Here is a 13,649-nt window from a genome sequence, read left to right as displayed (position 1 = left end):
CTTTCTGTCTGTTGGTCTATCTGTATACCTATCTGATCTGTCTGTCTGTTGGTCTGTCTGTATACCTATCTGATCAGTCTGTCTGTATACCTATCTAATCTGTCTGTCTGTTGGTCTGTCTGTATACCTATCTGATCTGTCTGTCTGTATACCTATCTGATCTGTCTGTCTATTGGTCTGTCTGTATACCTATCTGATCTGTCTATCTGTTGGTCTGTCTGTATACCTATCTGATCTTTCTGTCTGTTGGTCTGTCTGTATACCTATCTGAACTGTCTGTCTGTTGGTCTGTCTGTATACCTATCTGATCTGTCTGTCTGTTGGTCTGTCTGTATACCTATCTGATCAGTCTGTCTGTATACCTATCTGATCTGTCTGTCTGTTGGTGTGTCTGTATACCTATCTGATCTGTCTGTCTGTTGGTCTGTCTGTATACCTATCTGATCAGTCTGTCTGTATACCTATCTGATCTGTCTGACTGTTGGTGTGTCTGTATACCTATCTGATCTGTGTGTCTGTTGGTCTGTCTGTATACCTATCTGATCTTTCTGTCTGTTGGTCTGTCTGTATACCTATCTGATCTTTCTGTCTGTTGGTCTGTCTGTATACCTATCTGATCAGTCTGTCTGCATACCTATCTGATCTTTCTATCTGTTGGTCTGTCTGTATACCTATCTGATCTTTCTGTCTGTTGGTCTGTCTGTATACCTATCTGATCTTTCTGTCTGTTGGTCTGTCTGTATACCTATCTGATCTTTCTGTCTGTTGGTCTGTCTGTATACCTATCTGATCTGTCTGTCTATTGGTCTGTCTGTATACCTATCTGATCTGTCTATCTGTTGGTCTGTCTGTATACCTATCTGATCTTTCTGTCTGTTGGTCTGTCTGTATACCTATCTGATCTTTCTGTCTGTTGGTCTGTCTGTATACCTACCTGATCTGTCTGTCTGTTGGTCTTTCTGTATACCTATCTGATCAGTCTGTCTGTATACCTATGTGATCTGTCTGTCTGTTGGTGTGTCTGTATACCTATCTGATCTGTCTGTCTGTTGGTCTGTCTGTATACCTATCTGATCAGTCTGTCTGTATACCTATCTGATCTGTCTGTCTGTTGGTGTGTCTGTATACCTATCTGATCTGTCTGTCTGTTGGTCTGTCTGTATACCTATCTGATCTTTCTGTCTGTTGGTCTGTCTGTATACCTATCTGATCTTTCTGTCTGTGGATCTGTACGTATACCTATCTGAACTGTCTGTCTGTTGGTCTGTCTGTATACCTATCTGATCAGTCTGTCTGTATACCTATCTGATCTGTCTGTCTGTTGGTCTGTCTGTATACCTATCTGATCTGTCTATCTGTTGGTCTGTCTGTATACCTATCTTGATCTTTCTGTCTGTCGGTCTGTCTGTATACCTATCTGATCTGTCTGTCTGTTGGTTTGTCTGTATACCTATCTGATCTTTCTGTCTGTTGGTGTGTCTGTATACCTATCTGATCTGTCTGTCTGTTGGTCTGTCTGTATACCTATCTGATCAGTCTGTCTGTATACCTATCTGATCTGTCTGTCTGTTGGTGTGTCTGTATACCTATCTGATCTGTGTGTCTGTTGGTCTGTCTGTATACCTATCTGATCTTTCTGTCTGTTGGTCTGTCTGTATACCTATCTGATCTTTCTGTCTGTTGGTCTGTCTGTATACCTATCTGATCTGTCTGTCTGTTGGTCTGTCTGTATACCTATCTGATCAGTCTGTCTGTATACCTATCTGATCTGTCTGTCTGTTGGTGTGTCTGTATACCTATCTGATCAGTCTGTCTGTATACCTATCTGATCTTTCTATCTGTTGGTCTGTCTGTATACCTATCTGATCTTTCTGTCTGTTGGTCTGTCTGTATACCTATCTGATCTTTCTGTCTGTTGGTCTGTCTGTATACCTATCTGATCTTTCTGTCTGTTGGTCTGTCTGTATACCTATCTGATCAGTCTGTCTGTATACCTATCTGATCTGTCTGTCTATTGGTCTGTCTGTATACCTATCTGATCTGTCTATCTGTTGGTCTGTCTGTATACCTATCTGATCTTTCTGTCTGTTGGTCTGTCTGTATACCTATCTGATCTTTCTGTCTGTTGGTCTGTCTGTATACCTACCTGATCTGTCTGTCTGTTGGTCTTTCTGTATACCTATCTGATCAGTCTGTCTGTATACCTATGTGATCTGTCTGTCTGTTGGTGTGTCTGTATACCTATCTGATCTGTCTGTCTGTTGGTCTGTCTGTATACCTATCTGATCAGTCTGTCTGTATACCTATCCGATCTGTCTGTCTGTTGGTGTGTCTGTATACCTATCTGATCTGTCTGTCTGTTGGTCTGTCTGTATACCTATCTGATCTTTCTGTCTGTTGGTCTGTCTGTATACCTATCTGATCTTTCTGTCTGTGGATCTGTTCGTATACCTATCTGAACTGTCTGTCTGTTGGTCTGTCTGTATACCTATCTGATCAGTCTGTCTGTATACCTATCTGATCTGTCTGTCTGTTAGTCTGTCTGTATACCTATCTGATCTGTCTATCTGTTGGTCTGTCTGTATACCTATCTTGATCTTTCTGTCTGTTGGTCTGTCTGTATACCTATCTGATCTGTCTGTCTGTTGGTTTGTCTGTATACCTATCTGATCTTTCTGTCTGTTGGTCTGTCTGTATACCTATCTGATCTGTCTGTCTGTTGGTCTGTCTGTATACCTATCTGATCAGTCTGTCTGTATACCGATCTGATCTGTCTGTCTTTTGGTCTGTCTGTATACCTATCTGATCTGTCTGTCTGTTGGTCTGTCTGTATACCTATCTGATCTGTCTGTCTGTATACCTATCTGATCTGTCTGTCTGTTGGTCTGTCTGTATACCTATCTGATCTGTCTGTCTGTTGTTCTGTCTGTATACCTATCTGATCTGTCTGTCTGTATACCTATCTGATCTGTCTGTCTGTTGGTCTGTCTGTATACCTATCTGATCTGTCTGTCTGTTGGTCTGTCTGTATACCTATCTGATCTGTCTATCTGTTGGTCTGTCTGTATACCTATGTGATCTGTCTGTCTGTTGGTCTGTCTGTATACCTATCTGATCTGTCTTTCTGTTGGTCTGTATGTACACCTATCTGATCTTTCTGTCTGTTGGTCTGTCTGCATACCTATCTGGTCTTTCTGTCTGTTGGTCTGTCTGTATACCTATCTGATCTTTCTGTCTGTTGGTCTGTCTGTACACCTATCTGATCTGTCTGTCTGTTGGTCTTTCTGTATACCTATCTGATCAGTCTGTCTGTATACCTATGTGATCTGTCTGTCTGTTGGTGTGTCTGTATACCTATCTGATCTGTCTGTCTGTTGGTCTGTCTGTATACCTATCTGATCAGTCTGTCTGTATACCTATCTGATCTGTCTGTCTGTTGGTGTGTCTGTATACCTATCTGATCTGTCTGTCTGTTGGTCTGTCTGTATACCTATCTGATCTTTCTGTCTGTTGGTCTGTCTGTATACCTATCTGATCTTTCTGTCTGTGGGTCTGTTCGTATACCTATCTGAACTGTCTGTCTGTTGGTCTGTCTGTACACCTATCTGATCAGTCTGTCTGTATACCTATCTGATCTGTCTGTCTGTTGGTCTGTCTGTATACCTATCTGATCTGTCTATCTGTTGGTCTGTCTGTATACCTATCTTGATCTTTCTGTCTGTTGGTCTGTCTGTATACCTATCTGATCTGTCTGTCTGTTGGTTTGTCTGTATACCTATCTGATCTTTCTGTCTGTTGGTCTGTCTGTATACCTATCTGATCTTTCTGTCTGTTGGTCTGTCTGTATACCTATCTGATCTGTCTTTCTGTTGGTCTGTCTGTACACCTATCTGATCTTTCTGTCTGTTTGTCTGTCTGTATACCTATCTGATCTTTCTGTCTGTTGGTCTGTCTGTATACCTATCTGATCTTTCTGTCTGTTGGTCTGTCTGTATACCTATCTGATCTGTCTGTGTGTTGGTCTGTCTGTATACCTATGTGATCCTTCTGTCTGTTGTTCTGTCTGTATACCTATCTGATCTTTCTGTCTGTTGGTCTGTCTGTATACCTATCTGATCTTTCTGTCTGTTGGTCTGTCTGTATACCTATCTGATCTGTCTGTCTGTTGGTCTGTCTGTATACCTATCTGATCTTTCTGTCTGTTGGTCTGTCTGTATACCTATCTGATCTTTCTGTCTCTTGGTCTGTCTGTATACCTATCTGATCTTTCTGTTTGTTGGTCTGTCTGTATACCTATCTGATCTTTCTGTCTGTTGGTCTGTCTGTATACCTATCTGATCTTTCTGTCTGTTGGTCTGTCTGTATACCTATCTGATCAGTCTGTCTGTATACCTATCTGATCTGTCTGTCTATTGGTCTGTCTGTATACCTATCTGATCTGTCTATCTGTTGGTCTGTCTGTATACCTATCTGATCTTTCTGTCTGTTGGTCTGTCTGTATACCTATCTGATCTTTCTGTCTGTTGGTCTGTGTGTATACCTACCTGATCTGTCTGTCTGTTGGTCTTTCTGTATACCTATCTGATCAGTCTGTCTGTATACCTATGTGATCTGTCTGTCTGTTGGTGTGTCTGTATACCTATCTGATCTGTCTGTCTGTTGGTCTGTCTGTATACCTATCTGATCAGTCTGTCTGTATACCTATCTGATCTGTCTGTCTGTTGGTGTGTCTGTATACCTATCTGATCTGTCTGTCTGTTGGTCTGTCTGTATACCTATCTGATCTTTCTGTCTGTTGGTCTGTCTGTATACCTATCTGATCTTTCTGTCTGTGGATCTGTTCGTATACCTATCTGAACTGTCTGTCTGTTGGTCTGTCTGTATACCTATCTAATCAGTCTGTCTGTATACCTATCTGATCTGTCTGTCTGTTGGTCTGTCTGTATACCTATCTGATCTGTCTATCTGTTGGTCTGTCTGTATACCTATCTTGATCTTTCTGTCTGTTGGTCTGTCTGTATACCTATCTGATCTGTCTATCTGTTGGTCTGTCTGTATACCTATGTGATCTGTCTGTCTGTTGGTCTGTCTGTATACCTATCTGATCTGTCTTTCTGTTGGTCTGTCTGTACACCTATCTGATCTTTCTGTCTGTTGGTCTGTCTGCATACCTATCTGGTCTTTCTGTCTGTTGGTCTGTCTGTATACCTATCTGATCTTTCTGTCTGTTGGTCTGTCTGTACACCTATCTGATCTGTCTGTCTGTTGGTCTGTCTGTATACCTATGTGATCCTTCTGTCTGTTGTTCTGTCTGTATACCTATCTGATCTTTCTGTCTGTTGGTCTGTCTGTATACCTATCTGATCTTTCTGTCTGTTGGTCTGTCTGTATACCTATCTGATCTGTCTGTCTGTTGGTCTGTCTGTATACCTATCTGATCTGTCTGTCTGTATACCTACCTGATCTGTCTGTCTGTTGGTCTTTCTGTTTACCTATCTGATCAGTCTGTCTGTATACCTATGTGATCTGTCTGTCTGTTGGTGTGTCTGTATACCTATCTGATCTGTCTGTCTGTTGGTCTGTCTGTATACCTATCTGATCTGTCTGTCTGTTGGTGTGTCTGTATACCTATCTGATCTGTCTGTCTGTTGGTCTGTCTGTATACCTATCTGATCTTTCTGTCTGTTGGTCTGTCTGTATACCTATCTGATCATTCTGTCTGTGGGTCTGTTCGTATACCTATCTGAACTGTCTGTCTGTTGGTCTGTCTGTATACCTATCTGATCAGTCTGTCTGTATACCTATCTGATCTGTCTGTCTGTTGGTCTGTCTGTATACCTATCTGATCTGTCTATCTGTTGGTCTGTCTGTATACCTATCTTGATCTTTCTGTCTGTTGGTCTGTCTGTATACCTATCTGATCTGTCTGTCTGTTGGTTTGTCTGTATACCTATCTGATCTTTCTGTCTGTTGGTCTGTCTGTATACCTATCTGATCTGTCTGTCTGTTGGTCTGTCTGTATACCTATCTGATCTGTCTTTCTGTTGGTCTGTCTGTACACCTATCTGATCTTTCTGTCTGTTGGTCTGTCTGTATACCTATCTGATCTTTCTGTCTGTTGGTATGTCTGTATACATATCTGATCTTTCTGTCTGTTGGTCTGTCTGTATACCTATCTGATCTGTCTGTCTGTTGGTCTGTCTGTATACCTATGTGATCCTTCTGTCTGTTGTTCTGTCTGTATACCTATCTTATCTTTCTGTCTGTTGGTCTGTCTGTATACCTATCTGATCTTTCTGTCTGTTGGTCTGTCTGTATACCTATCTGATCTGTCTGTCTGTTGGTCTGTCTGTATACCTATCTGATCTTTCTGTCTGTTGGTCTGTCTGTATACCTATCTGATCTGTCTGTCTGTTGGTCTGTCTGTATACCTATCTGATCTGTCTGTCTGTATACCTATCTGATCTGTCTGTCTGTTGGTCTGTCTGTATACCTATCTGATCTTTCTGTCTCTTGGTCTGTCTGTATACCTATCTGATCTTTCTGTCTCTTGGTCTATCTGTATACCTATCTGATCTGTCTGTCTGTTGGTCTGTCTGTATACCTATCTGATCAGTCTGTCTGTATACCTATCTAATCTGTCTGTCTGTTGGTCTGTCTGTATACCTATCTGATCTGTCTGTCTGTATACCTATCTGATCTGTCTGTCTATTGGTCTGTCTGTATACCTATCTGATCTGTCTATCTGTTGGTCTGTCTGTATACCTATCTGATCTTTCTGTCTGTTGGTCTGTCTGTATACCTATCTGAACTGTCTGTCTGTTGGTCTGTCTGTATACCTATCTGATCTGTCTGTCTGTTGGTCTGTCTGTATACCTATCTGATCAGTCTGTCTGTATACCTATCTGGTCTGTCTGTCTGTTGGTGTGTCTGTATACCTATCTGATCTGTCTGTCTGTTGGTCTGTCTGTATACCTATCTGATCAGTCTGTCTGTATACCTATCTGATCTGTCTGTCTGTTGGTGTGTCTGTATACCTATCTGATCTGTGTGTCTGTTGGTCTGTCTGTATACCTATCTGATCTTTCTGTCTGTTGGTCTGTCTGTATACCTATCTGATCTTTCTGTCTGTTGGTCTGTCTGTATACCTATCTGATCTGTCTGTCTGTTGGTCTGTCTGTATACCTATCTGATCAGTCTGTCTGTATACCTATCTGATCTGTCTGTCTGTTGGTGTGTCTGTATACCTATCTGATCAGTCTGTCTGTATACCTATCTGATCTTTCTATCTGTTGGTCTGTCTGTATACCTATCTGATCTTTCTGTCTGTTGGTCTGTCTGTATACCTATCTGATCTGTCTGTCTGTTGGTCTGTCTGTATACCTATCTGATCAGTCTGTCTGTATACCTATCTGATCTGTCTGTCTGTTGGTGTGTCTGTATACCTATCTGATCTGTCTGTCTGTTGGTCTGTCTGTATACCTATCTGATCTTTCTGTCTGTTGGTCTGTCTGTATACCTATCTGATCTTTCTGTCTGTGGGTCTGTTCGTATACCTATCTGAACTGTCTGTCTGTTGGTCTGTCTGTATACCTATCTGATCAGTCTGTCTGTATACCTATCTGATCTGTCTGTCTGTTGGTCTGTCTGTATACCTATCTTGATCTTTCTGTCTGTTGGTCTGTCTGTATACCTATCTGATCTGTCTGTCTGTTGGTTTGTCTGTATACCTATCTGATCTTTCTGTCTGTTGGTCTGTCTGTATACCTATCTGATCTGTCTGTCTGTTGGTCTGTCTGTATACCTATCTGATCAGTCTGTCTGTATACCTATCTGATCTGTCTGTCTTTTGGTCTGTCTGTATACCTATCTGATCTGTCTGTCTGTTGGTCTGTCTGTATACCCATCTGATCTGTCTGTCTGTATACCTATCTGATCTGTTTGTCTGTTGGTCTGTCTGTATACCTATCTGATCTGTCTGTCTGTTGTTCTGTCTGTATACCTATCTGATCTGTCTGTCTGTATACCTTTCTGATCTGTCTGTCTGTTGGTCTGTCTGTATACCTATCTGATCTGTCTGTCTGTTGGTCTGTCTGTATACCTATCTGATCTGTCTATCTGTTGGTCTGTCTGTATACCTATGTGATCTGTCTGTCTGGTGGTCTGTCTGTATACCTATCTGATCTGTCTTTCTGTTGGTCTGTCTGTACACCTATCTGATCTTTCTGTCTGTTGGTCTGTCTGTATACCTATCTGATCTGTCTGTCTATTGGTCTGTCTGTATACCTATCTGATCTGTCTATCTGTTGGTCTGTCTGTATACCTATCTGATCTTTCTGTCTGTTGGTCTGTCTGTATACCTATCTGATCTTTCTGTCTGTTGGTCTGTCTGTATACCTACCTGATCTGTCTGTCTGTTGGTCTTTCTGTATACCTATCTGATCAGTCTGTCTGTATACCTATGTGATCTGTCTGTCTGTTGGTGTGTCTGTATACCTATCTGATCTGTCTGTCTGTTGGTCTGTCTGTATACCTATCTGATCAGTCTGTCTGTATACCTATCTGATCTGTCTGTCTGTTGGTGTGTCTGTATACCTATCTGATCTGTCTGTCTGTTGGTCTGTCTGTATACCTATCTGATCTTTCTGTCTGTTGGTCTGTCTGTATACCTATCTGATCTTTCTGTCTGTGGATCTGTACGTATACCTATCTGAACTGTCTGTCTGTTGGTCTGTCTGTATACCTATCTGATCAGTCTGTCTGTATACCTATCTGATCTGTCTGTCTGTTGGTCTGTCTGTATACCTATCTGATCTGTCTATCTGTTGGTCTGTCTGTATACCTATCTTGATCTTTCTGTCTGTCGGTCTGTCTGTATACCTATCTGATCTGTCTGTCTGTTGGTTTGTCTGTATACCTATCTGATCTTTCTGTCTGTTGGTGTGTCTGTATACCTATCTGATCTGTCTGTCTGTTGGTCTGTCTGTATACCTATCTGATCAGTCTGTCTGTATACCTATCTGATCTGTCTGTCTGTTGGTGTGTCTGTATACCTATCTGATCTGTGTGTCTGTTGGTCTGTCTGTATACCTATCTGATCTTTCTGTCTGTTGGTCTGTCTGTATACCTATCTGATCTTTCTGTCTGTTGGTCTGTCTGTATACCTATCTGATCTGTCTGTCTGTTGGTCTGTCTGTATACCTATCTGATCAGTCTGTCTGTATACCTATCTGATCTGTCTGTCTGTTGGTGTGTCTGTATACCTATCTGATCAGTCTGTCTGTATACCTATCTGATCTTTCTATCTGTTGGTCTGTCTGTATACCTATCTGATCTTTCTGTCTGTTGGTCTGTCTGTATACCTATCTGATCTTTCTGTCTGTTGGTCTGTCTGTATACCTATCTGATCTTTCTGTCTGTTGGTCTGTCTGTATACCTATCTGATCAGTCTGTCTGTATACCTATCTGATCTGTCTGTCTATTGGTCTGTCTGTATACCTATCTGATCTGTCTATCTGTTGGTCTGTCTGTATACCTATCTGATCTTTCTGTCTGTTGGTCTGTCTGTATACCTACCTGATCTGTCTGTCTGTTGGTCTTTCTGTATACCTATCTGATCAGTCTGTCTGTATACCTATGTGATCTGTCTGTCTGTTGGTGTGTCTGTATACCTATCTGATCTGTCTGTCTGTTGGTCTGTCTGTATACCTATCTGATCAGTCTGTCTGTATACCTATCCGATCTGTCTGTCTGTTGGTGTGTCTGTATACCTATCTGATCTGTCTGTCTGTTGGTCTGTCTGTATACCTATCTGATCTTTCTGTCTGTTGGTCTGTCTGTATACCTATCTGATCTTTCTGTCTGTGGATCTGTTCGTATACCTATCTGAACTGTCTGTCTGTTGGTCTGTCTGTATACCTATCTGATCAGTCTGTCTGTATACCTATCTGATCTGTCTGTCTGTTAGTCTGTCTGTATACCTATCTGATCTGTCTATCTGTTGGTCTGTCTGTATACCTATCTTGATCTTTCTGTCTGTTGGTCTGTCTGTATACCTATCTGATCTGTCTGTCTGTTGGTTTGTCTGTATACCTATCTGATCTTTCTGTCTGTTGGTCTGTCTGTATACCTATCTGATCTGTCTGTCTGTTGGTCTGTCTGTATACCTATCTGATCAGTCTGTCTGTATACCTATCTGATCTGTCTGTCTTTTGGTCTGTCTGTATACCTATCTGATCTGTCTGTCTGTTGGTCTGTCTGTATACCTATCTGATCTGTCTGTCTGTATACCTATCTGATCTGTCTGTCTGTTGGTCTGTCTGTATACCTATCTGATCTGTCTGTCTGTTGTTCTGTCTGTATACCTATCTGATCTGTCTGTCTGTATACCTATCTGATCTGTCTGTCTGTTGGTCTGTCTGTATACCTATCTGATCTGTCTGTCTGTTGGTCTGTCTGTATACCTATCTGATCTGTCTATCTGTTGGTCTGTCTGTATACCTATGTGATCTGTCTGTCTGTTGGTCTGTCTGTATACCTATCTGATCTGTCTTTCTGTTGGTCTGTATGTACACCTATCTGATCTTTCTGTCTGTTGGTCTGTCTGCATACCTATCTGGTCTTTCTGTCTGTTGGTCTGTCTGTATACCTATCTGATCTTTCTGTCTGTTGGTCTGTCTGTACACCTATCTGATCTGTCTGTCTGTTGGTCTTTCTGTATACCTATCTGATCAGTCTGTCTGTATACCTATGTGATCTGTCTGTCTGTTGGTGTGTCTGTATACCTATCTGATCTGTCTGTCTGTTGGTCTGTCTGTATACCTATCTGATCAGTCTGTCTGTATACCTATCTGATCTGTCTGTCTGTTGGTGTGTCTGTATACCTATCTGATCTGTCTGTCTGTTGGTCTGTCTGTATACCTATCTGATCTTTCTGTCTGTTGGTCTGTCTGTATACCTATCTGATCTTTCTGTCTGTGGGTCTGTTCGTATACCTATCTGAACTGTCTGTCTGTTGGTCTGTCTGTACACCTATCTGATCAGTCTGTCTGTATACCTATCTGATCTGTCTGTCTGTTGGTCTGTCTGTATACCTATCTGATCTGTCTATCTGTTGGTCTGTCTGTATACCTATCTTGATCTTTCTGTCTGTTGGTCTGTCTGTATACCTATCTGATCTGTCTGTCTGTTGGTTTGTCTGTATACCTATCTGATCTTTCTGTCTGTTGGTCTGTCTGTATACCTATCTGATCTTTCTGTCTGTTGGTCTGTCTGTATACCTATCTGATCTGTCTTTCTGTTGGTCTGTCTGTACACCTATCTGATCTTTCTGTCTGTTTGTCTGTCTGTATACCTATCTGATCTTTCTGTCTGTTGGTCTGTCTGTATACCTATCTGATCTTTCTGTCTGTTGGTCTGTCTGTATACCTATCTGATCTGTCTGTGTGTTGGTCTGTCTGTATACCTATGTGATCCTTCTGTCTGTTGTTCTGTCTGTATACCTATCTGATCTTTCTGTCTATTGGTCTGTCTGTATACCTATCTGATCTGTCTATCTGTTGGTCTGTCTGTATACCTATCTGATCTTTCTGTCTGTTGGTCTGTCTGTATACCTATCTGATCTTTCTGTCTGTTGGTCTGTGTGTATACCTACCTGATCTGTCTGTCTGTTGGTCTTTCTGTATACCTATCTGATCAGTCTGTCTGTATACCTATGTGATCTGTCTGTCTGTTGGTGTGTCTGTATACCTATCTGATCTGTCTGTCTGTTGGTCTGTCTGTATACCTATCTGATCAGTCTGTCTGTATACCTATCTGATCTGTCTGTCTGTTGGTGTGTCTGTATACCTATCTGATCTGTCTGTCTGTTGGTCTGTCTGTATACCTATCTGATCTTTCTGTCTGTTGGTCTGTCTGTATACCTATCTGATCTTTCTGTCTGTGGATCTGTTCGTATACCTATCTGAACTGTCTGTCTGTTGGTCTGTCTGTATACCTATCTAATCAGTCTGTCTGTATACCTATCTGATCTGTCTGTCTGTTGGTCTGTCTGTATACCTATCTGATCTGTCTATCTGTTGGTCTGTCTGTATACCTATCTTGATCTTTCTGTCTGTTGGTCTGTCTGTATACCTATCTGATCTGTCTATCTGTTGGTCTGTCTGTATACCTATGTGATCTGTCTGTCTGTTGGTCTGTCTGTATACCTATCTGATCTGTCTTTCTGTTGGTCTGTCTGTACACCTATCTGATCTTTCTGTCTGTTGGTCTGTCTGCATACCTATCTGGTCTTTCTGTCTGTTGGTCTGTCTGTATACCTATCTGATCTTTCTGTCTGTTGGTCTGTCTGTACACCTATCTGATCAGTCTGTCTGTTGGTCTGTCTGTATACCTATGTGATCCTTCTGTCTGTTGTTCTGTCTGTATACCTATCTGATCTTTCTGTCTGTTGGTCTGTCTGTATACCTATCTGATCTTTCTGTCTGTTGGTCTGTCTGTATACCTATCTGATCTGTCTGTCTGTTGGTCTGTCTGTATACCTATCTGATCTGTCTGTCTGTATACCTACCTGATCTGTCTGTCTGTTGGTCTTTCTGTTTACCTATCTGATGGTCTGTCTGTATACCTATGTGATCTGTCTGTCTGTTGGTGTGTCTGTATACCTATCTGATCTGTCTGTCTGTTGGTCTGTCTGTATAACTATCTGATCAGTCTGTCTGTATACCTATCTGATCTGTCTGTCTGTTGGTGTGTCTGTATACCTATCTGATCTGTCTGTCTGTTGGTCTGTCTGTATACCTATCTGATCTTTCTGTCTGTTGGTCTGTCTGTATACCTATCTGATCTTTCTGTCTGTGGGTCTGTTCGTATACCTATCTGAACTGTCTGTCTGTTGGTCTGTCTGTATACCTATCTGATCAGTCTGTCTGTATACCTATCTGATCTGTCTGTCTGTTGGTCTGTCTGTATACCTATCTGATCTGTCTATCTGTTGGTCTGTCTGTATACCTATCTTGATCTTTCTGTCTGTTGGTCTGTCTGTATACCTATCTGATCTGTCTGTCTGTTGGTTTGTCTGTATACCTATCTGATCTTTCTGTCTGTTGGTCTGTCTGTATACCTATCTGATCTGTATGTCTTTTGGTCTGTCTGTATACCTATCTGATCTGTCTTTCTGTTGGTCTGTCTGTACACCTATCTGATCTTTCTGTCTGTTGGTCTGTCTGTATACCTATCTGATCTTTCTGTCTGTTGGTATGTCTGTATACATATCTGATCTTTCTGTCTGTTGGTCTGTCTGTATACCTATCTGATCTGTCTGTCTGTTGGTCTGTCTGTATACCTATGTGATCCTTCTGTCTGTTGTTCTGTCTGTATACCTATCTTATCTTTCTGTCTGTTGGTCTGTCTGTATACCTATCTGATCTTTCTGTCTGTTGGTCTGTCTGTATACCTATCTGATCTGTCTGTCTGTTGGTCTGTCTGTATACCTATCTGATCTTTCTGTCTGTTGGTCTGTCTGTATACCTATCTGATCTGTCTGTCTGTTGGTCTGTCTGTATACCTATCTGATCTGTCTGTCTGTATACCTATCTGATCTGTCTGTCTGTTGGTCTGTCTGTATACCTATCTGATCTTTTTGTCTCTTG

This window comes from Lampris incognitus, chromosome 1 (genome assembly GCF_029633865.1).
Source record: "Lampris incognitus isolate fLamInc1 chromosome 1, fLamInc1.hap2, whole genome shotgun sequence".
Lineage (NCBI taxonomy): Eukaryota > Metazoa > Chordata > Actinopteri > Lampriformes > Lampridae > Lampris > Lampris incognitus.
Note: the sequence above shows the minus strand (reverse complement) of the source record.